The 26,900-nt window shown below is 37.1% G+C and overlaps 1 pseudogene; it reads left to right on the plus strand.

Moving 5' to 3' along the window:
• Positions 1-26,900, plus strand: part of LOC114825856 (probable fructokinase-7) — a 73,175-nt pseudogene that overhangs the window by 24,471 nt on the left and 21,804 nt on the right.

The following is a 26,900-nucleotide window of genomic DNA, read 5'->3' on the forward strand; positions in this document are numbered from 1 at the left end:
CACTTCCTCTACTACAAAAGAACACTCTACCGACGCTCTTTTGAAGGAATTCTTTTGAGATGCCTAGGTGAGGAAGAAGCCAATCAACCCATGGAAGAAGCACACTCAGGTGTATGTGAGGCACATCAGTCTAGACCAAAGCTACATTTCCAGCATAATGGGTTACTATTAGCCAAGCATAGTGAAGGATTGCCTGGAGTACGCCAAAAGATGACAAGCCTGCGAATTCCACGCCAACTTCATACATCAACCGCCTAAACCATCACACCCTATAGTTGCTTCTTAGCCGTTTGAGGCATGGGGATTGGACGTCGTAGAACCAATCACACCAAAGTCATCTGCAGGAGAAGCCTACATCCTAGCCGCAATGGATTACTTTTCCAAGTGGGCTGAAGCCATACCCTTAAGGGAAGTAAAAAAAAAAAATTGTCGTCCATTTCATCAAAGAGCATATCATCCACCGATATGGTGTGCCTCACTACATCATCACTGACAACGAAAAATGGTTCTCCCACCAACTCATGGACGAGCTCTATGAGAAATACAAGTTCAAGCAGCACAAGCCTTCCATGTATCATGCTCCGGCTAACGGTCTTGCGAAAGCATTTAACAAAACGATGTGCAACCTCCTGAAGAAGGTGATCGGCCGAACACAAAGAGACTGGCACGAAAGAATAAGTGAAGCACTTTGGGCATATAGGACAACACGTAGAACTTTTACCCAAGCTACGCTTTATTCTCTCGTATATGGCATGGAAGTTGTTTTGCCACTCGAAAGTCAAATCCCTTCACTAAGGATGGCTATACAAGAAGGCTTGACTGAAGAGGAAAATGCAAAGCTACGACTTCAAGAGTGGGAAGCACTCGATGAAAGGATGATCGAAGCTCAACAACACTTGGAATGTTACCAAGCACGACTATCTAAGGCATTCAACAAGAAAGTCCGCCCAAGGTCTTACCAAACTGGAGATCTTGTCTTGGCATTACGAATGCCTATCATCACAACTCACAAGACAAAAGCAAGTTCACATCAAAATATCATGGACCTTACGTAATACAAAAGGTCTACACAAACGGCGCCTACATAATCATGGTGAAAGATGGCTTAAAGACCGGCCCTATCAATGGCAGATTATTGAAGCATTACTACCCCTAAACCAAACAAACGATGCTCCTCACCTGAATGAGCCTAAACTGCACACAGCACAAAGCTCCTCACATGCATGAGTCTAAACTGGATGGCACAATGCTCCTTGTTTGCATGAGCTTAAAAGGCGACACTCAATGCTTCTTGTACGCATGAGATTAAAAGGTGACACTCAACGCTCCTGGCCCGCAAGAGCATAAACTGTGTACGGTAAAATCACCATCAAAATCAGCATTAAAACCATCAAAACCATAAAAAAAAACAATCCATCATTTCCTTTGAACTACATTATGACTTTATCCCTCCTCAATTGAGGGTACGTAGGCAACTTGAAACTTCAAAACTTTAAGTACAGTCACATCACCAACAAAAAAAAATGCAAACATTTTCAACTCAGTAGGAGCATGATGCTCAGCTGAACTAATGGCACCTGACGGATATAAGTCTCCCTTTGGTTTAGTTGTCTTGTTGCAGCCACTTTTCTTTAAAGGCTTCTTATACTTCATGGCACCCCAATACCAAAATTGGATCCATGAAGATATCTTAATGCCTGACTTACCCTAAGGCTCCTGGGAAAGCTTGTGATACACCCAAAACAAAAAATGGTAACGAACATGGTGCGAAGGATTCAAGATAGGAATCCTCAACGTACATGCCTTATTCTTCATATTTGGTCGACCAAAATCTGTTACCTCCCAAGATACTTCAGAAGATCACAACTTGATATGCATCGAGTTGTCTTTTGTAGGAATAACAAGTGCCTTAGGGCTAGTCAACGACGCACAAAGTTTCAATATCATTCCCCTATCTTGCGAGTCACCTTCTTTCGTAAGAATAGTGATGGTATTACTCTTAAACCACTTGAAAAATACCATGGCTGCAACGAGAAAAAAAAACAACATAAGTACAAGGTGGGACTACAAGAAAAAAAGAAAAGAAAAAAAAGATTGCTTCACTAAAGCAAAAGACATGTGAGACAAACCTCGTGAGTGTTGAAGAATGACAATGACAAAGTCACAACGATGAAAAGAAACCAGCCACAAAGCTTGAGCAGAAAGGCAAAGAGAGCAGCTACAAGACAGTCATTCAAAGCACGCTACAGTAGCAAAGAAAATCAAAATGATACGCAATCGCACTACGCAACCCCGCAACAATTACACAAGTAGTTTCTTTCACTGCACGGCAATGTCACCACTGAGGACAAACTGTGACCAAAAGGCACTACACGACGTAACACCGTTCTAGTCTTTTGCACAACACCACACAGTAAAAAGTGACGCACTGCAACAAGCTTCAAGCAACTACAACTCACAGCAGTAGCAAGAATAGTGCACACGGCAAGGAGTTGTTGTGATAAAAACACACACCCAAGTGTCCTATAAATAAGGGTCAATTGCTTCTTAATGTTATAGGGAGAATACATACCAAATAGAAAAAGGAAAGTCAAAAGAAGGAAACACATTCTAGCTGCAAGAAGGAAGCAAATTCCAAGCAAAAAAAGGGCAAGCTGATTTCAGCACAAATAAAAATAAAATAAAATAAAATAAAAACATGTTATTTTTGCAACAAAATCAGGAAAGAGAAGAAAAGGAAACAAAGAAATAAGGAAGGGGCTTTAAAATTTCTAAAGCATCAAAGGAAAGTATCTTTCCTTGCCAACATACAAAAGGGAACTGATAGGGATTTTTACTACTTATGTTAACGGGCTTAAATCTCCTATTTTACTTGCAAGAATCACAAGGTTATTGTAGTATAAACGGATTTCGCAAGGTCATCTCCACAGGGATTATTAAATAATTCGAACTAATCAGATTCCATTTAATTATTGTAAAGTAGAAATTGAAGTGATTGATTTTATAACCTAATTAAAATAAAAACAAATTTAATGAATTAAAATAAACAATCTGCAATATTAGGACTAGAGAGAAGAAAACAGTTTTGAGAAAATCAAATTAAGAAAGCACTAGGGTTCCACCATCACCTAGCAATCCTATGAATTTTTACCCTGTACTTATGATCTATACATGCTACTTTGAAGGTTAGATTTTCCTAATTCATATTCTACTTGGAACCTCCAACATAGAACGTATATCTAACATGCAACCCGTCCGGACGTTCGGATCAAATCTGAACATGAAAGACTCATTATACTTTATGAAAATCCTTTGAAAAACCATGCAATCCTTAAGACGTGATATTCATCCTAAGTGAAATTACAATTATTAATCACAAGAAGCCAGCGTCAATTTCAGGGAACCTTCTGACCAAAATTGCATCAAATTACTTTTCTAAAAATCCTAATGGTGATCAGGCATTAAAACAATTAGATAGTTTTTATCCCGGTGATTAACAATTCAAAGTACGCATGCAATCAATCATAAGAAATTAAATAAAAATCACATATTCATGCTAAGGCTCAAGGCTTCGCCCTAGCAATAGAAATTAGTTCCACATATTCATAATTGAAATCATAGAAATATCTCTTAAGAAAAGGATTGAAAACACCTTCAAGTAGAAAATCTTCAAAACCCTAGCACTTCTCTCTGTCTCCAATATTGCATAAAATAAAGCGTACTCTGAAACTGTAGACGGCTAAGCAATATATTTGCTAAGCCACCACACAAACCCTAGCAAACTAAAATTAATAAAAACCCTAAATAAAAATAGTAAAATTCGTCTAAAATCTAAACAGCCACGTTTTGGCCCAAAAGCTGCTCCAAAACTGGCCCAATATAGCTGGATTTGATATTTGAAATATTCTGAACACTTTTTCAGAAGGCCACGAACCCATCCGAGGTCATCTTGGGCTCCAAAAACGCAATTTAAGCCCAAAAACGTCATTTTCCAGCACTGCGCACTGCTTCTTTATTTCATCGCCAGAAAATAACCGCTTGGTGGAAAACTCCCAAATTTTGATACGATCAAGCTAAGTGACTCACGAACGTCCTCCAACTGGAATTACTCCAAAATTCGTCCATTTGGTCCTGTTTTGCTCCAGAGGAAGTCGAAAGTCCTATATTGAAAATACAATTCAAAGTATCAAAATTCTTCCAATATATTAACCAAAATATACTAAGATTAGGGTAAAATATATGATATAAAATCTACTCATCAGGAACCCCTCCAAGGCAAGGACAAGTCTTCAAGTTTCCCAAACCAAAAGGGAAAACACCCCTTTGGCCGAAAAAATGGAAAGGAAAAGGAAAAAAAATGCAAATCCTACTTACCCAAGGACAAACATTAAATCTTTCCAAAACCTTAAAGGAAATCACTAAAGCTTTCCAACATCTTGAAGGAAATCACCCTCATTCCCAAAATTGAAGGAGATTCCTACCTAAGGAAGGAAAAGCATTTTTTTTCCCATACCCACAAGGAAAAATTTCAAGTCCCAAAATATACCAAAAGTATTTTGTCAAAAAATTATGGAAAATCAATACGCAAAATAAGTATGTGCCGATTTATCCATTTTCAAAATTTTCATTCAAGATTAAGCGTCTACTACCCTTGAAGAAAATTTTCATTTCATTGAAGATCAAGCCTCAACTGCCCTTAAAGAAATGTTTCATTCAAGAAATACACCTCAATGGCCCTTGATGAAATTTATCATTTGCATTCAAGAAATATGCCTCTACGACCCTTGAAGAAGCAAACTAATTCAAGTTCAAGTCTCAACGACCCTTGAGTTAGAACATTCACATTGCAGGACTTCAAAATATGTTTCCTACATGTGACAAGCACATGCCTACAACGCACCTTGAAGTGGGGGCATTTGTAGACATGTAAATTTCATTGCATACAAATGATGCATCACAAAGCTCCACATGGCATATGACTCATCACAAATGGACAAGTCGTCAATGACATGTGACACAAATCAAGCAAAGGAAACTCAAAAGCATTCCTAAAATTTGGCAAAGGGGAAGAAATCTCCTTAAAATCGGCAAGGAGCCCAAATTGCTCCCAATATTTGAAAGAAACCTAAAGCATCTTCACAAAACAAGCAAGAATTGAATATTGTTCACAAAATAGGCAACATGCCCTATAGATTTCGGCCAAGCAAGGGAAAGTGGCTGAAGACAAGACACAAAACATGCCTAAATTCTCCCATGGATGAATCAAGGCACAAATCAAAGCCAAATCAAAGGCATGGCTTTGGAAGTCTATAAATGCAAGATCATAAGGCAAGCATAACTGGTTGACAATTTCTACATTGAAGGGTCAAAATTCTCACATTGAGAAGAACCTTTGCCAAATCTTTGAAGACTAATATGCTGCCAAAGCTCTCTTCAAATAACATACACCAAAGCCGAAGCTTTCTTTCGACCAAAGCCGAAGCATTCCCTTGAAGAATCCTTGTGCCAATTCCTTCAAGACTTTGTTGCAAGCTTAAAACTTGTAACGACGCTCAATTTAAGATCAAGTCGCCAAGACCCTTGAATCAACAAAATCCCATATCAACATCACCTTTGTTGCAAGCCATACACAAACCTAGAGGTGAAGACTATCAACACATTGTTTCAAGCTCAAAACTTGAAGCAATCGTTCAATCGTTCATTCGAGATCAAGTCATCACGACCCTTGGATCAACAACTTACACATCTACATCAAATTTGAAGACTGAATTAGAGGAAATTGTAAACAAAGATTGTAACCCTATAAATTCATCAATACAAATCTACTTTGTACACGTGTTCTCGTTTCATTCGTTACAAAAATTTCATGTTTACAAAAGCATCGAAATTCATTTAGAAGCAATTAGGGTTTTTAATGCTAGAATTTGAAAGAAAACAAAAAAACAAAAAATCTGGGATTTCTTGCAACTGAGTCGCTGCGCCATCGAGCTAACATGGCTAGCTTGCAACCACGCCATCTCTAAGACATCATTGTTTCGAAACCACTGCACAGCACCAGGCCTCGAATTGGGTTTGTCTCCATACAGGACTAAAGCCTTGAGTCCACCAACAAGCCCTAAAAGCCTTACTGGGCTTCGCTCGCACAATCCAACCCGCTTGCAGCAAGTTTTGTTTGTTGGGTTCAACACCTATCATAACCCACGATTACCAAAGCCAGCCCAGATAGCCAACCTTATTTCCCCACTCCCTAAATCGAAGCTAGCCCGCGGCTGGGCTTCTCACGTAACATCTAGGCCAGCTTCCATGCTGGGCCTGTATCCCCCGCACCAAATTTGGCCCACAACCAGTAGCTTGGGTTGCTGGGCCTATCCCAAAAACCTCGGCCCTGAAGGATTATTTTGTGAAAAAATGTTCATTTGAATAATATCTATAGCATGCAATTAACAATTAAAAGGCGGACTCATGCTTGTATGCACTCAAAAACAAAACATTACCCATGAAATTCAAAGCCTAGTAGATTGGTGAACCTTGACTCAACTTAAAACAACATTTGTTAGTTGAGAAATAATACCTTTGTAGATTCCTCTTTGCATAAGCAAAGGCTAATCACCCAAAGAGAGGGCCTTCATTCCTTGCATCTTAGATCTATGGATTTGGATAGATGAAATGGTTCTCCAAGTTCCCAAAATTGAGAACCTCTAAGTCTCTTCACCAAGGTTAGATTGGAGAAGAAATGAGTGACCTTGGAGTAGTAGGATTGCTAGCTAAACCCTCCAAGGAGGCCGGCCACTTTAGAGAGAAAGAAGAGCTTATGTTCTCATCCTTTCCCCAAAAGAAAACCCTAAATGAATTTTAGCTATAAAGTCATATTTATACCTTAATTCATTGGAGTGGCAAACTTGTAAATAAGTCCAAAACTCACTCCATCTCTAAATGGCCGGCCTTAAGGTATTATTGGGCTAATTGGGCCTTTGTGAATCATTATTCATTAAGTTGTCATACAACTTAAGTCAATGGGCTTGACGTTCGAAGCCCATTGGGCCTTAAGGTCCAAAACTATCCCGAGGTCTTTAACAAACTTATTCGTTTGATTAATTAACATATTAATTAATCCTTGTCATAAATAATTAAATCATTTAATTATTCTTACTTATCTCCATTGTTTCTTCAATCTCCACCTTACACGGTGTATGATCCATTAGGTTCCTTTTAGCGAGGCAGTGGGCGATTAAAACCATTTCAAATCGATTGTGAATTGAAACTTACTTTCAATTATCCCTTTAGTGATTATACACGTTTAGGGCTTCCACAAACCATGAGTGACACCTAGCAACATATCATGGTTACCCAAGCTAATCAGAAGAGGTGGAGAACCTATTCAGTTTAGGATTACAAATGCAATACGGTCTTTCTCTAATACAATACTCTTGACCACATTGTTTGGTTTGATAGTTTATTCATGTCTACTATCCAATGTGATTCGTGTGCTTATATGATTACCTTGAATGTGATTTGGAACGACTTCCTAAATCTCATTCATACTCTGATCAGAGATTCTTAATCATATCATAGAGTATTCTCCCCCAAACAGTTTGAAGGTTAGAGATCCCTTGTTGCGCATTCACTTGCCTCCATGGCTAAATGGCTTAACCCCGACGATGCCGTGGACACCCGCGGATGGGGTGACTTTGACATAATCAAAGATCAAGTACCTAACCACAAGACAACTATGATGCCTCAGGTCAAAGGACTACTTTGCATTATCCCAACCATGAGTTCTCATGTGACATGAATTCTCATGTGACATGAATATGAGAACTCTTCGTTGATCGTGTTCAATGAAATCATTCTCTATTGAGCACCTACGTACTTGTCTTAATGTCACACACACCAATGACTCGAGACTAGTCACTCTCATTGAGAGAAGACACAGCACGTACTGATCTTAACGGACTGTCAATGCCCAATTGGCAATCCTATGATCAGGAACGTTTAAGATGTGTCTACAAAAGAATGGTCTCATGAATCTAACTTCTTTAGATCGCATTCTCCCAATCACATATTCCTTGGACTTATCATTTAAGCGTATAACATTTATATGAGACGGCTCAAACAATAATCTTTGCCCTTGATATTAAACTAGATTAGTTTAACATGTGAAATGTCCGTAAAGTATCATCATATGATTGGTTTTAGGGCACATTTCCAACAATCTCCCACTTGCACTAGAGCCAATCAGCTTGGTCATCAGTGATGATACCTCTTCTGTAGTCATTTCATAAATGCCTGAGTAGTAGGCCTAGACAATGGATATCTATATGTTATCTATAGAAGCAACCTTGAGAATAACGACGTCACCATTATACATGATTCTTAATCATGTGGTTCAGTCTCTCATTTGAGTTCGGATCGTGATGAGACCTTGATTCCCTGGCTTGAGCTATCGCCCCATTAGTGTCAGACACTTTCTGGTTGGAACCAAATAAAGAGTTCATAAATGAACTTTCCCATCCAAACAACATTGTTGTAAACTTCTATATGGCAATATATTTTGCATTCATAATGGAACACACTAAAGTCATTACTTTAATGTTTCCATCCAAATATCTCTTTAGTCATAATAAAGAGATATCTGTTTATCTCTTCATTCATAATGAAGAAACATCCAATGATGGATTAGATTCATAATCTAATACATTTACGCTTCCATTACGTTACTCTAATTCCTCCTCGATCTTTAAGGAATTTATCCTTTAGTATTTCTTAAATACTTAAGGACTCACTTGACAGTTGCCATGGTTCTGATCCTGGGCTTGCACTGATATCGTCTTGTACCGTTCTAGGTACAACTCATATCAATGTTTTTCATACAATATGAAATACATAAATCACCTTTCTGCGTATGCATAAAGGATTCTATTTACGCATTATTTCTTTGGGAGTCAAAGAGTACGTTCTCTTTGAGAAGAGCAACTTCTTAGTCTCACTAGAGTTGTCCTTTTGATTGAAGTTCATCATCATATGAGAAACTTCCTATCATCTTTTGTCTATATTTAGGGCTTGATATAATCCAATTATATCCTAAAATCTATCAATATAGATTTCCATCCCATGTATATAGACTATGTCTCCCATATACGTTCTATCTTCATATAATGTTTTAAAGTCATAACTTTAACGAAGAAGTATTTTTTTCATTTCCAAAATTAATATATCATATATATTTAGATTTTAGGAACATGATTAACTCCCACTAATCTTTTGTAAACCTAGTAAACAAAAGATTCATTTACATCTTTATGAGAAATCAAACGATTTGATCTTTCTCTCATAAGACGCTTATAGCTCCCACTAGCTTGCTAAGATCCATGATGGATGGATCTCTACAACTTACATGTCTTGTGATTCATAGTTTTAGACATATATAATCAAGACTATCTTAATAATGTTTTCGGAAACCCATATTATGTCCAAACATTGAATCACCATTTAGTTGTAGCTAGCAATCTTCGAATTAATTGAAACCAAGACTACGTTAAAGATGATTTCTTCCAAGTCAACCAATTTCTTTAATTGTAGTCACCTTAAGCTACCAATTAGCTATGGAGGTTTCATTATTTTGGGTCAAATGGTACTTTACCATTTCCTTGAGTATATATCGTATATACACTCAATGTAGTCATAAGGATTTTCATTCTTATTTCTTTCGAATTAAGAGGTGCAACTCTATGACATAGTCATAAAGTTCAAACCATTCAACTGAGACGGTTTATAAATCCTTCTCGACTACCTTGGAGCTTGTGGTATAGGAACTAGGTTGTTATATTTGTTGATTACTATCTTGTCTCTCAAAGAACCTATTCTTTGAGTTCTATCTCTCGTTCATTTGCTCTATCTTAGGCAAATCCTGGTGTAGGATTACAATGAACTACCCAACAAACAACATTTGTTAGTTGGTGTATAGAAGTGATATCCAAATGTTAATTTAAGGATACCCACAAGATAATTCTCAAACAAATATTGCTTATTAGAACACAACCCCAAATCTTAACATGATTAAGATTTGTCTTTCTTTCCAACTACATCTTATGGAGTCATGAAAATTTTGGAAGATCTTCTAATTAACAATCATATTGTCTTAGAAGCATATATCCTATATATGGGTAATTGATAACATCCAACGAAATAAATCTTATTCAAGTTCGTTCTTCTCCTAATGGAGAAATCCATTATCTTTTGATGCTTCTTCCCTTGATATTTTCAAGGAAACTGTTCTAAAGTGTTATCTTTCCTTGGATCAAATCTAAGGAGGCAAATACTTTAGACGTCTTACTCATCAATTTACATTTCTTGAATTCTTTGAAACCTTTTGCAAAGTATTCGGACTTGTGTTTATTCAAAATAAACTATAGTCCAACCGAGAGTGATCTTCGGTGAATGTCATACAACATGAGTAGTATTATGTTGTGGACAAGTGCCACTAACATCTAAGTGAATTAACCTCAACAACTTTGTGATTCTTTCTTCTTTCCAAAAGAATAAAGATTCGAACATTTCGCCTCTATTCAATTTTAATAAGAAGGTGTTGGATCCGGATCTAACGATCCAAAGCGTCCATCTATGACCAACTCGTATTTTATGTTTTTGAGGTATCACAACTCAGTTGGGATTAGTCACTACCTTGCAACCTTTTGGGTTTTAAGCATCGTTATATTCTAAACAGTTAACTCTACCATATCATCTATACTATAGAGATAATTAATTATATTACAATAATCTAATCATTCATTAATAAAGAACAATGTTTTGTCAAACAAAACATTCATCCATCCTTTATAGTGATGGAATTAAGTTCCTTAAGATTGGAATGTAAAGACAACCTTTGGTTTTTCCAATTTCTTTGATAGTTCATATGAGGAAGTAAGTACCATCTGCTTTCGCAGAGATCTACATTTGATTCACGTTCCGAATGTGAAGTACTTTCTCTTCTCTCATTAATCTTCTACTTCTTATTAGCCACACTTTTACAACGATTGTAAAACATAGTTACTAATACGGAATCAAGTATTTAAGTAGAAGAGCCAACTGTTTTGAACTTTTCAAGAATAATTTACAACACCTTCGAAAGGTGTGTTCTTGACATTTGCAAGACATTTCTTGCAAATACCCCTTCTAATGTCCATCATTTCATAAAGAAAGTTTGTTCCCTTGGAGTTTATTTCGCTTTCTTCATTTGACTTCTCCTTTGTCTACAATAGTCATGGTCCCTAAACTCCCATTGTCTCCCTTGAAACTTATTTCAATTGTGTTATACACATCAAACGATTTGGAGAGCGTGTGGTTATTGTTCACTATATAGTTTACAATAAACTTAGTGAACCATTTGGATAGGGACACAAAGGTGAAGTCCTTGCTTAGTTTCCGTCTCTAGAAGTGGTGTAACACTTCAACACTCAATGATTCAAAATCATCATAAGTCCATGTTGATGGACTATTTTTGTCAACCAACCATTATGTTCTAAACATAATTACAAACTTTCAAGAGTTGTTCAAGGCAACTCTCATTTCTTCATACAACAATTTGTAAGTGAAGAATTATGGCACATAAAGTGTCCATGCCTTTGTGCTTTCTTCTTAAGTTCCTTGTTCATGTAACAAAGAAACAAGCACTAATGTTTGCGTTAGTTAAGGGTTGTTCAAAGCAACTCTTATTTCTTCATACAACGATTTGTAATTGAAGAATTATGACTTTAAAAGTGTTGTCCTCTTTATGATAGACTTATCTAACATGTTCTTCCAATGGTACATTATCAATAGGAAGATTGTGAGGATGAGACTACTTAGGTACATATAAAATCCATTTAAGACAATCTTTGGGATTGTTGTACCAAGTCCGGAAACTAAAGCATTCGGCTTTTCTTTGTCAAGTTTTGGATAGCATTTGCAAATATATTGGTAAACAAATACATAATGAATATAAATTGATTGATTTTAAGCCATTTGATTCGGGTCTTTAAATCAAATAGCACCACCCACTATTTTTGGCAAATTCCATATCCCTCATTGGAATTCGAGAGTTTTGGAGGTAACTCTTAGTAGGGTATGGGAGACTCACTATTACCAAGCCCACCTCACAATGATATAATGTTGGCTAGCATTAATAATAATGAGAGAGTACGCTTACTCATTTGCATCTCTTGCAAGTACCTATCTTATTTGGCCTCTAGAGAATGTAGCCTCACAATGATATGATGTTGGCTCCATTGCACTTAGTTAAGTCATTCACACCATGCAAGTTCAGGTAGGGGTTAAAGAACAACCTCACAATGATATGATGTTGGCTATTCTCGTTGCCTACCTTTCACAACATCAAGTATGCATATAGACTCCTCCTGAGTGTAAGCACGCACTTTGTACTCCCCCATGATAGGGTGAAACCGGTGTATGAGTCACAAACGATCGGAGCGTACCACGGTGGAAGGCCACGAAAGAGTGTTCAAAGCACTCTCACGCTTCTCAACTTAATAATGGTTTGGTTGAGGGTTTTTAGGTCTTATCACATATAAATATTCATTTTAATCTTTATTAAAACAATTTTGGTCCTATTACAACTATTGGTCCATTTGATTGAATTTTGTTGTATATAATACTCCCACTATGCTTATAAAACGGTTTTTAAAGCAAGAGTATATGATACTACTAACATAAACTTTGCATTCATTTGATGGACTATATAGTTGCCTTAGGGCCTTAGGATGACTATGAACCTTTGTTTAGATTCAACACGAGCCTAGTGTTGAATCTCGATCTAGGGATGGTGATTGATTTTAGTTACGTGTTTAATCACATTAAGGCGTGTTGCCTTAGGGGCGTTGGACCCTCTACTCCATTTTCATGCATATCAAATAATACAAGAAAGGAGTACTTCAAAGTAAAGATGAGCTTATGCTCTTTACAACATTTGAATAAAACAAATTACTTTAAAGTAAAGAAGAGCTTATGCTCTTTTACAACATTTGATCAAATCAAATTACAACCAAAATCTAATCTACACATTCTCATGGTTCAAACAAATTTGAAACGGCCTTTCACATAGCTCAATTATCGTAGGCATAGGTTCATAATCACCCTTTATTTAATTAACACTTTAACTAATTAAATTGAATGCAACATTTTCATTTGGTTTTTGTATCCATAAAATTGATTTAAATGGAGCTAAATGAAATGAAAATCCAATTCTCATTTAAAGAGACAAAACAATTTTGTTCTCAACTTAATTTGGGCCACAATGCAATAACCTCAACTTTTGGGCTATATTGCAAAAACATAAACTTTTGGGGTCACTTTGTAAAAACACAAAAGTCCACTACTTCATGTAATTACAACTAGAACCCAAAAATTTCAACAAATGCAAAAACTTCATTAAAGGAGCAAAACAATTTGTCCTTTAGCGTTTTTGGACCTAAACGTAAAAACGTAAACTTTTGGGCCAAAGTGAAAATACACAAAAGTATCCAAACTTTATGTAATTGCATAAAAGTCCCAAAAGTACTCCCATTGAGGGAGTGGCCGGTTTTAGAGAGGTGAAAGGAGTGATGTGTGTGTTGATTGGTAAGTTTGACATAAAGCATGCAAGTGGTGCAAGTGGTGTGTGTGAAAGGGAATTAATCCTTACACACCCACCAATAATTCCATCACCTTTCTAAACAAATATCTAATACATTTAAACATATGAAAAACATAAAACATAAACTTTATGAAATAAATCAAAACTTTGAATCAAAACACCAAACTTTTTGTTCATGGCAAAAATGTCAAGAACAATGAAGAACACTCATGAAAAACTCAAAAAATTTCCATGAACATTTTTCACCCAAAAACATCCCAAAACCATTCAAACTTAAGGGAAATAACATATAACCAAACTAGGGTACATAGGGGTTCCAAAAGTCACTTGAAAACATTTTTAACAAGACAAACATGAACCCAAAAATCCAGCCTTTAGATTTGGCCGAATTTTCCCAAAAACATGGCACCAAATTTTAGCTCCAATATTCATGCTCATATGAACTACATCTACAACATTTGAGATGGCAAATTTTCTAACAAAATTTACATTCAAAGAAACAAGAATAAAGCTTGTAACATATTACAACATTTAAATCAAAGACTATTAACTACAAAACCCAAAAGGATTCACCAACTACTAGACCTAGGCTCTGATACCACTTGAAGGATTATTTTGTGAAAACATGTTCATTTGAATAACATCTATAGCATGCAATTAACAATTAAAAGGCGGAATCATGCTTGTATGCACTCAAAAACAAAACATTACCCATGAAATTCAAAGCCTAGTAGATTGGTGAACCTTGACTCAACTTAAAACAACATTTGTTAGTTGAGAAATTATACCTTTGTAGATTCCTCTTTGCATAAGCAAAGGCTAATCACCCAAAGAGAGGGCCTTCATTCCTTGCATCTTAGATCTATAGATTTGGATGAATGAAATGGTTCTCCAAGTTCCCAAAATTGAGAACCTCTAAGTCTCTTCACCAAGGTTAGATTGGAGAAGAAATGAGTGACCTTGGAGTAGTAGGATTGCTAGCTAAACCCTCCAAGGAGGCCGGCCACTTTAGAGAGAAAGGAGAGCTTATGTTCCCATCCTTTCCCCAAAAGAAAACCCTAAATGAATTTTGGCTATAAAGTCATATTTATACCTTAATTCATTGGAGTGGCAAACTTGTAAATAAGTCCAAAACTCACTCCATCTCTAAATGGCCGGCCTTAGGGTATTATTGGGCTAATTGGGCCTTTGTGAATCATTATTCATTAAGTTGTCATACAACTTAAGTCAATGGGTTTGACGTTCAAAGCCCATTGGGTCTTAAGGTCCAAAATTATCCCGAGGTCTTTAACAAACTTATTCGTTCGATTAATTAACATATTAATTAATCCTTGCCATAAATAATTAAACCATTTAATTATTCTTACTCATCTCCATTGTTTCTTCAATCTCCACCTTACACGGTGTATGATCCATTAGGTTCCTTTTAGCGAGGCAGTGGGCGATTAAAACCATTTCAAATCGATTATGAATTGAAACTTACTTTCAATTCTCCCTTTAGTGATTATACACGTTTAGGGCTTCCACAAATCATGAGTGACACCTAGCAGCATATCATGGTTACCTAAGCTAATCAGAAGAGGTGGAGAACCTATTCAGTTTAGGATTACAAATGCAATACGGTCTTTCTCTAATACAATACTCTTGACCACATTGTTTGGTTTGATAGTTTATTCATGTCTACTATCCAATGTGATTCGTGTGCTTATATGATTACCTTGAATGTGATTTGGAACGACTTTCTAAATCTCATTCATACTCTGATCAGAGATTCTTAATCATATCATAGAGTATTCTCCCCCAAACGGTTTGAAGGTTAGAGATCCCTTGTTGCGCATTCACTTGCCTCCATGGCTAAATGGCTTAACCCCGACAATGCCGTGGACACTCGCGGATGGGGTGACTTTGACATAATCAAAGATCAAGTACCTAACCACAAGACAACTATGATGCCTCAGGTCAAAGGACTACTTTGCATTATCCCAACGATGAGTTCTCATGTGACATGAATATGAGAACTCTTCGTTGATCGTGTTCAGTGAACTCATTCTCTATTGAGCACCTACGTACTTGTCTTGATGTCACATACACCAATGACTCGAGACTAGTCACTCTCACTGAGAGAAGACATAGCACGTACTGATCTTAATGGACTGTCAATGCCCAATTGGCAATCCTATGATCAGGAACGTTTAGGATGTGTCTACGAAAGAATGGTCTCATGAATCTAACTTCTTTAGATCACATTCTCCCAATCACATATTCCTTGGACTTATCGTTTAAGCGTATAACATTTATATGAGACGGCTCAAACAATAATCTTTGCCCATGATATTAAACTAGATTAGTTTAACATGTGAAATGTCCATAAAGTATCATCATATGATTGGTTTTAGGGCACATTTCCAACAGGCCCATGGCCCAATAATCCTTTTAGGGCCATGCCCTTTACACAGCACCCAAGCCTACAGATATTGGGTTGTGGTTGTTCGAATCTAATGTTATTTTTAGCATTCTCTATAATTTTAACCCAAATGTTATTATTATTTTTTTCTTCTACAATCGACCCTGTATGGTCCGATCTATTAAATTAATTAAAGTGACCAGCAGTCCATTAATCTGACAATTAATCCAAAATTATTGGCCTGAAGCTCACTTTTGGACATTAACGATTCAATAAATTATTCGTTTCTTTAAACAGTTGACTCACTTTAGTAGTCCTGAAGTATTCACACTCGAGTTTCTGAAGCAACCCACTATACTTAGTTGTATATTGTATTATGTATGCTTATAGGTACTTCCTTTTTAAGAACCAGAAGTTTATAACTAAACTTGAACCTGTAGTTTCGAATTTAGTGTCTTTGAAACCCAAAGTTTTCTTAAAACAATAGACCTATGAAAACCCGACGTTTTTCATGAAAATCATGTCTTAGAATTCGAATGTTCTAACTTTGATGCTTATGATGATTTATGCCCATACCACCAATCACAATCTTGTTCCCTCCAATTCAGTGGATTGTAAAACCGTCACAAGTTCGATTTCCCTTATTTGGACGTTTCTAATATAAACCACTTTAAATGGGTACAAGACGTGAATCTCCACTTGACTATCAAGAAGCTGAGAAATCATTGTAGCTAACAATGGCATGGAAGAGCTGAATAAGCATCTGCTATGATCTTCACTCGAAGACTTATGCCTGAAGCATTACAAACGGAAATACCTCCCGATCAAGGATTTCATGGCTCTTTGACTCGCTTCTATGGACCGTTTAATTATGAAAAACATTGCCTGAAGCACACCATGATTATGTCCATGAATAAGTATGATTCTGAAGTTTATAAATTCAATCGAATTTTGACTGGAGAATACTTTTCTCGTCCTTCCATGTTTCTAACTTGCTCCTAAAGCAGCAGTGTAAAGAGCAGAAGTTTACCAAATTCTTGGTTCTGATTACTACCACAAATGTGAGAGAAAGGTATAGACCCAGCTTCGGCTGAAGTTTACCGAACGGTATAGATTCAGTTTGACTGGAGTCTACTGAATGACTTAACCCAATTCGGTTGAACAATGGTGCCCTCCTTCGGCAAGGATGCACCAAACGAAATTGCTCTACTTCGGCAAAGGCCTACTAAACAAACCCCTCCAGCTTCGACTGGAGCCATCTTACGTGGAGCTGAATTAGGTTTTTTCGGTGTCCTTGTTGAAAGCTACTTACTATAGTTAGGGTATTGAACAACGAGTGGCAACTTGCCCAATACTGAACCCAAGTTTGGGTCTATCTCTCTCATGATCTAATTTCGAGTTTGTTTTTACAACATATGGTATAATCAGGGCCTACCAAGGTGTGGCATCATGCCCAAGGTGTGATCCTTCACTCCTAAGACCTAAAACTTCAAGAATAAGGGATAATATTTTCAAACCTTAACCTGCAGAATCCACTTCTGTTTTGATGGAATAGAGGGTTATGTACCTGTTTGTGCCCCTACCAATGTCGTTAAGGAATACTATTCTCGTAGTCAATATGTGAGACTAATTTTGCTTCACCAAACATCATTGGAAGAGAAAAATTTTGACATGGGTGGCCTTGTTGGCCGAATCCCCTTAGTAAACCATTTATTTTGTGAACACTTTTCCATGTTCTTGGATTCAAGTTTGGTGTATGTTTTAGTTATGGATAATCTTATTGATATTGTCCTCGAACATGAGTTAATTGAATCATGTTTCTTGTATACATGCGATTGAATTCAATTAAACACTTGATTAGGTAGGAATGTCGGAAAGTTAGTTGTCTGGATGAATGCGATACTACGCACACTAACTTTACACGTAAATCACATCTCTAGCAATGAGTTCAGGTCTATCCAACCTGATTAAAAGCATTGGCTTTGATTTGGGGCCAATGGGCTATCTCTCAACTGGGAATGCACCACATGTGGCCAGCCTGGAGCCTGGTGATTGAGCAGTTTACTTGCTTTGGCATAACCATTTAGGACACTTAGGTCGAACAATGAGGCTACTACGCATCTCCTTACCCGAAGTAAGGACCTTGTGCCTACAAGCACACTTTGCTAAAGCTGCTCATTAGGGAAATTGATTTTCTAAATCATCCCTCACAAAGATATGAAATCACCATTTTTCACAATGAATTCAAGGGAATATATGTGGACTAATCCAACCAAAATGAGGACCATATAAATACTTATGGTTTTGGTTGATGAATCGACAAACTGGTCACATGTTTGTCCACAAACATTACTGCTAAATCCCCTGGCCGATTAAGGGTTCACCACCTTACTTATCCCTTAAAGTCTGGGAGACTGGATAATGCCGAAGAGTTTATATCGATGGTTTTCGATAAAGTATTACATGTCTATTGGGTTTATAATTGGACATCGAATTCCCATATTCACCCCAAAACAACCTCGTGTAGCGATCATAAAGCACAATTTAATTGATCGCCCGGACCTTGGTGAACGTACCAAGTTTTCGATTTCTGCCGAAGGCTATGCAATCTTGTACGCAGCTATGTTGGTCTACCTTAAGGCCTATTGCCACCCAACCTATTTAACATTACAATTGGTTACTGGGTACGAACCTGACATCTTTCGTATTTACGCATTTGGGTGTGCATTCCATGTGCCAAGTTGCACCGCCGCAATGTACCCTCAAAGAATGATGTGAATCTTTTGAAGGGAAAAATATGAGATTCTAGAATGGGATTTCATAATGACTATCATGCATATACAAATCAAATTTAATATACGAAAGCAGCGGAAGCATTTATAACATATTATCAAAGCTATAGTCATGCAAATCCCCTTCAAGGTTCATAGGTTTATATATAATGCATCAAAACAATTTTTAGAATCAAGAACAAAGTGAAGGTTAGTCTTATACCTCTTGATCTAGACTTGAGACCAAGGATGGACCACCTCCAAGCCCTTTGCTCCATGAAATCCTTGAGCCTAGCTTCCCTCCTTGCCTCCTCCACTTTGTTACAATGAGTGCTCCTAGGTTCTCTTCAAGTTCCCAAAGTAGGAAACCTCTAAAGATCCTCACCCACTAGTGTAGTGAGAAGGATGAAGGAATAACCAAAGGGGTGTAAGAGATGTTAGTAAAAACCCCCTTATGGTGGCCGGCCTTTGTGGTTCAAGAGAGCTATTTTCTTTTGCCTCTTTTGTTGTTCAAAACTCACAAAAACCCTAATGAACTTTATCTCTATAATGTTCTTTATATAGACAAAAGAAACCTAGTCAATCAACTTGACTAAATATCTCACCTTTCCTCACCTAAAGTGGCCGGCCCCTTTGTGTTGTTTTTGGGCTTTGGGCTTTTATTATTTCAAGTCATCCAATGCTTGAATAAAAGCCCAATGGGTTTAGGCCCAATGGGCCTAATTAAACCCGAACGTTTCTTTAAGCCCAAAAATGATCTTTATCGCTTTTATGATTTCTTTAGACTTTTCTAAATTAATCACAACACATAATTAATCCAATTAATTGTTTCCATCATCCATTAGTTACTCACTACAATAGTGTATTGGTGAACAACCTTTTAGGTTCTAATTAGCAAGGCAGTGAGGTGATTGGCATCAATCCAATTGCTCATATTTAATTCAATCACTTAGTGAATTAAAACTTCATTTTAATTCACCTTTCTTCTTTGACGACTACATTTAATCATCTAGAAGAACTCACAAGCTATGAGTGACATCTAACCATATGTCATAGCTACCCAAGCTAATGTAGAAGTTTATTCGGAGAACCTAGTCAGTTGGAATTACAATGTAATTCAATCATTCTCTAATACAATACTCTCAATCACATCATTAGGGTATGGATATATCATGTCAAACCCCTAATGTGATTATTCCTTCTTATATGATCCAATTGAGTCGTATAGGAACGCTTTCCTTTATTACGCTCGATACTTCGGCCGAAGATTCCCGAATCATACCTTAGAGTATTCTTCCTCTCTTATCGAGGATTAGAGATTCCTTGTTGCGCATACACTTGCCTTCATGACTAAGTGGCTTAACCCCAACTATGTCGTTGACATTCTGATAGAGTGACTTTGACATAATCAAAGATTAAGTACTTAACCACAAGACAACGACGATGCCTCAGGTCAAAGGATTACTTACATTATTCCAACCATTTGAGTGACTTGCTTGACATGTGAGTAGACCTCCATGCAAGTACTCTTATTCGATTGTATTCAGTGAACTCATTCCCTTAATGAGCACCTACATACTTGTCTTAGTGTCACAACACGAATGGGTTGAGACTTTCCATCCTTCCAATTGAAGCGGACACAGCATGTACTGGTCTAAGCATTGTCAGTATCCCTCCGACAATCCAATGACCAGGAACCTTTTGGACATAATGGTTATGTGAAGAAGGTCTATGTAGTCTAACATCATTAGATTACTTCTTCAATCGATCCATTGTCCATGGATTCACTATTCAGGACATATATCGTTTATTGAGATAGTCCTAATTATTATCTTTGCCATTTGATGTATAAGAATCATCCATACATCGATTCATTTGTCCTGAAAGATTTCTTCCAAAGATTGACTTTCAGGGCATATTTCCAACATCTTTATCGTTTATGATTCTCCTTTACCTTCACTCTCTTAGAGCCCTTGCATACGATCTTTTTACCGCTCATTTATGAGTAGTCAATTTAATAAGATAGTATTCCCGTCGTTAGGGGGAGATAAGAACATCAACGTTCCTGTAGAACAGCACGAATTTGCATGGACGTTACCCACTATGTCTCACCTCGATCCCCATACCGCACAAGTGTGATAAGCAAGTACGATGAATTCTAGCATTCAGAATGTTGCACCAGACACATTCCCCTGATCTAGCTAAAGTGAAGAGATTATATACCAGCTGCAAACATGCCTGCAAAGATAGACATACTTAACGGATGTCAAGACATCCCCAAAGGGTGTGTCGTCCCTGTTAAAAGGTCCGGTACACCGACGGATAGCCAATCACTTTATCTTGGCCTGGAGCACGACAAATCACTTAGTTCATAGGATTCACTTCCCTAGAAGTGGAAAACATGGCACAAAATGAGTATATACATGATTGTTGTCCCAAATAATTTCCATCTCATGAGATTAATCTGGAGTACTCCCGACACTTGAAGTTCTTGGTCCAGTATACTAGTTTGGATAAGAAAATGGAATTGAAATGAGATTACCATCGATGATGTTTTCATTTATATGGTAGTTACCAACATAAATGAAAAACGATGATATTGAACTGTGTTCCGTTGATTAAGTGATAATGTAGAACTGATTGGACAAACAGAAATTACAATCCAGGTTAAATTCCTCACAAAGTGTGTTTTGGACTATCGTTCCTACACTGCCCAAGGTAACCCTGTTATGTTACAAATGGGAAAGGAAGCGTTATAAGATGAATGAAATAATGCGATATGATGCATGCCTTACGGCGCAAGGTTTCTCTCAAACATCATGTGATTGATAGCAGCATTATGAAATGTGGTTAGTGTTTTCTCCATGGGGATATAGATACGGAGATTTACATATAAGTTCCCAAAGAATTACATGGATTGGCTCAAATAGTTCTAAACCACGGAACACCCTCTCAACTTGTTTGAGGCGTTCACTTACGAAATGAAGCAATCTGGCCAATGAGGTATACCTGTCTAAGTGATTATTTGATCAGTCAAAGATATGAATGAATGTCCTTGCGTGTTAAACTATGAAGTCTTATTCCGAATTGCTAAAGTTACAATTTATGTCGTTAACATGAATCCCACTAAGACTCTAGAAGAGCTTGAGAAAACTACCTCGCACCTGAAGATGGAATTTTAGATGAAGGATCTTGGTAAAACTCATTTATGCCTTGACCTGAAGTTGAAGCATTGTTTTGACGGTACTTTGGTCTACCAGTCGAACTACACCTCGAATGTGTTATCTTAGAGTATACCTATGATCGTCCATACATTATATGCAAACGAGACCCTTGAAGAGGTTATGGAATCCGAAGTTCCATATATGAGTTCAACTTTGCGCTTTGTTGTACTTAGTTCGTTGCAATTAGAAAGGACATCTCCTTTGCTATTGATCTATTGGTAAAGATGCAGCACCGTGCCTACACACAACCACTGAATTGGTATTAAAGACGTTTTCGCCTGCCCTGAAGGCACTACGGATTTGGGCAAGTCCTAATGCATCTCGAGTGGATTCGACCCCCTGATCCTCGGAATGATGCTTGCCTTGTTTGTTATGCTGGCGCAAGTTACTTATCAAACCCGCACAAGGCACATCCCCGAATGGTTATGTCTTTACCATTAGGGACATCGCAATATCTTGGAGGTCCATGATATGACCTTAGTTGCGAAATCTTCGAATCATTCCAAGACTCACCTCGCTTCACTACGCCACAAGTGAGACATGGCTAGGAGTTCTTGTTGAGCATATTTGAAGTACTTGCTGCCTTCATTCATCGTTGAGTCACAATGACGATCCATGAAGACTATGTCGCATGTATCCACCCGACCAAGACATGATACATCAACAAAGTCAACGCCAAGACATATTGCGTCTACATCACATCATCAAAGCATCAGGAGATTAAGACTCGCATTCGCACATTATGCCGACAACTTCATTAACTGTACTTACTTCATCGCTGAAGACCTGATGCGCCATTTACTTGAGTATTTACACACTCAAAGGGGGGTGTTGCAGTCCTATTAGATTAGGAATGTGATTGTGTAAATCCTAATGTATCTAGGGATATCTTTGAATATTCCCTTTAGTAGTTAATATCCTATTAGAGTTGTAATCCTAAAAGGGTAAGGAATTAATCTTCCCTACTACTATAAATAAAGACACAATGGGGTGGAATAACAACACACCTCAAAATTACATATCTCTCTCTTCTCTCTACTATTGCTGCACCCTCTCTCTATGACTTCCATAATTGATCAGTAAATTATGCCTACAACAGAATTCAGTGTTTTTTTTACTTTAAATTAGAATTCAGTTGGAGATATATAAACTCTCGATTAATTAATTAATCTTAATTCTTGTAAAAAAAATAAAAAATAAAAAAAACCAGCGTTGATTTGCGTTTCAATTTTTCAACTTTTTAGTCAATGTTAGGTTTCAAGCATAATTAACAACACTCTTGATTAATTTAATTATAATAATGGACGAACAGGATGCAGCTGCTTCCCCGTCACACTTGAGCGATCCAAAAAGGGCAGCTTCAAGTTTGATAGGAATTCTTCCTCTCTTTCTGGTAATAATTTCCACTTTCTTTAAGTTCGTTGATGTCCCTTTTTGATTCTTCAGTAAAACTGTGTTTTACTGTTGTAAATCTTGGATTTTATTTGTACCCAATTGGATTCTCGAGGTAAATGATAGGATACTTGTCAACTAGATATACATTGTTGGTCGATTTTCTTGAAAACTAAGATTTTCGTGATCATGTTTCATGTGCAGATGGAGTTGCACGTGAAAGAGAGTTAGTTCGATATCCACCGTTGACTTATTTCTTGACAACTTAAGCTTTGAGAGCATATTGATTGTTTAACGATATCGAGAATAGTTGTTGGCAAAATTTGATCAAGAACATTTTCCCAAAGCTACAAAATACGATCCTAATTAATAAATTATTGGTTATGTAATATCTAGGACTTTTACTTTAATGTATCACGTCATTTTCTTTATGTTGAAATTTTGTTTAATAACAAGAATGTTAGAGTCATAATTTCCTTGGCTTTCTGAACTGATCTCAAGTTCTTAACCAATTGGTTCTTTGTAGGTTCATCTAAAACATTATCCTTAAAGAAAAAGAGTAGTATCCAATAGAAGAACTCAGAGTTGATTGTTTGCTTTGGTGAGATGTTGATCGACTTCGTTGCGACTAGTGCCGGAGTTTCTCTTACAGATGCAGATGGTTTCAAGAAAGCTGCTGGTGGAGCTCCTGCAAATGTTGCAGTTGGAATTTCAAGATTTGGAGGCTTTGCAGCTTTTATGGGCAAGGTGCTTTTTCTAGCCATCCAAAATCACTTTTAACTTTTCTGCTTCATTGTATTACCACCAGTTTTATCAAGATTCTGTTATTTCGCTTTGGTCACATTATCCGTAGAATTTTTTAAACGTGCACTAACTCAACTTTTTTGAAACGTGGATATGTCATTAATTCTATTGATATTGTTGATACTTCAACTTTACAATTGTCCATATGCAACTAATGTGGTTGTCAATATGGCGTGCACAAATTTGACTGCACTTTTTTAAGCGTATTGTACATAGCATTAAGATCTGTCTTTAGGTCTCATTTGTTTCAGATTTTTCTATTGAGTCATTCCCGTTTTTGATAAACTAACACTATGTTTGGATGGAGAATTTCTAAATTATTACAGATTTTAAATGACGAGAATTACAATTGACAGTAATTAAATTCCCGTTAATTGAAATTTCATCGTTTGGATGTTAGATACATAGAAAATACAAAATGACAAGAATTCCAATTTTCAATGTTTGGATATTTTCTAGAATTTGTATTATATAGAGGAATACAAATTTGAATAAAAACGTTAAACTGGTTATAAATCATCAAGGTTAAAGTCATCAAACAAAAATGAGACATTAGTTATATTCCAAGCGCCCAGCTCGACCAAGTAGGTCTACCATGCAAGTGTAATGATCAGTTGTTGGAACAACATCATAGTACTTCTCCATGGTTGCAAATAACTACCGACCTTCATCAATATTGAGTTTTGGTTTCAATATTTGTTGTATATTTCATTATAAAGATTACAAGAGAGTGAAGGCAACTCTTATAGAGAGCCAAAAAGAAAGCTACAAGAGATTATAGGTTAACTACCCCCAACACAATCCCTAAAATCTGCCCTAACAAGTGGAAAGGCCAAAACCAAAGTACAAGGAAAGAAGCGTTTACAAGCAACTTAGAAAGGTTGACAAAAGAAGGGTAAGGTGAATGACAAGTTATGGGAAGTCATGAAAGTAGGGTTAAGACCACCACTTTAGCCTATGACTTAGCTAAAGTGAGGATGACAACCCATACATACAACCCATCCCTTGAGATCTTATACAAACCGGTTTTAATACACCCCCTCAAGCTGGATCAAGGGGATTGATTGATCCAAGCTTGCACAACAAACGTTGAAACTGAGTAGAGTCTAGTGCTTTTGTGAATATATTAGCAAGTTGATCATGGCTACGTGTGAACACGGTGTTTATCACCTTGGATTGAACTTGAGCATGAATATAATGGAAGTCAACTTCAATATGTTTGGTTCTTTCATGGAATACTGGATTGGAGGCAATGTTCATGGCAGCTTGGTTATCACAATACAAGGACATAGGTGTCATGCTTGTGAATCCAAGCTCAGAAAGAATACCTTTCAACCATATGAGTTCACAGGTTGTTGTTGCAATGGCTCTATACTCAGCTTCGGCACTAGATCGAGCAATAATAGTTTGTTTCTTGCTCTTCCAAGTGACAAGATTCGCTCCAACAAATGTGCAAAAACTTGTTGTGGATTTTCAATCAAGGGCATTTCCAACCCAATCAGCATCTATGTAGGCCAAAATGTGATTTGATCCATTGTTCTTCATAATTATCCCTCTTCCTACTGAGCCCTTGAGATATCGAAGTATTCTCTTGACGATTTCCCAATGAACTAGGGTAGGAGAGTGCATGAACTGACTGGCTAGGCTAACTGAATATGAGGTATTAGGCCTAGTAATGGTGAGATAAATAAGTTTCCCAACCATTCACTGATAAACACTAGGGTTCGAGAGAAGTTCACCTTTTTCATGCCACTGAAGCTTGCTAGCTAGGGGTGTCTGAGCTGGTTTACATTCCATCATGCTAGCTTTATCTAGAAAATCGAGAACATACTTTCTTTCATTCAAGAACTTTTAGAAAGGTAGCCACCTCAATTCCAAGAAAGTATTTTAAGGGTCCCAAGTCTTTAATGGAAAATTTTTGGTGAAGTGACTGCTTAAGCGCCTTGATTTCACTCATATTGTCACATGTAATAATTGTTGGAAATGTGCCCTAAAACCAATCATATGATGATACTTTACGGACATTTCACATGTTAAACTAATCTAGTTTGATATCAAGGGCAAAGATTATTGTTTGAGCCGTCTCATATAAATGTTATACGCTTAAACGATAAGTCCAAGGAATATGTGATTGGGAGAATGCGATCTAAAGAAGTTAGATTCATGATACCATTCTTTCGTAGACACATCCTAAACGTTCTTGATCATAGGATTGCCAATTGGGCATTGACAGTCTGTTAAGATCAGTACGTGATGTGTCTTCTCTCAGGGAGAGTGACTAGTCTCGTGTCATTGGTGTGTGTGACATCAAGACAAGCATGTAGGTGCTCAATAATGAATGAGTCCACTGAACACGATCAACGAGGAGTTCTCATACTCATGTCACATGAGAACTCATGGTTGGGATATTGCAAAGTAGTCCTTTGACCTGAGGCATCATAGTTGTCTTGTGGTTAAGTCCTTGATCCTTGATTATGTCAAAGTCACTCCATCATGAGGGTGTCCACGGCATCGTCGGGGTTAAGCCGCTTAGCCATGGAGGCAAGTGAATGCGCAACAAGGGATCTCTAACCTTCAAACCGTTTTATGGAGAATACTCTATGATATGATTAAGAATCTCTGGCCAGAGTATGAATGAGATTTAGGAAGTTGTTCCAAATCACATTCAAGCTAATCAT

This window comes from Malus domestica, chromosome 07 (assembly GCF_042453785.1).
Source record: "Malus domestica chromosome 07, GDT2T_hap1".
Lineage (NCBI taxonomy): Eukaryota > Viridiplantae > Streptophyta > Magnoliopsida > Rosales > Rosaceae > Malus > Malus domestica.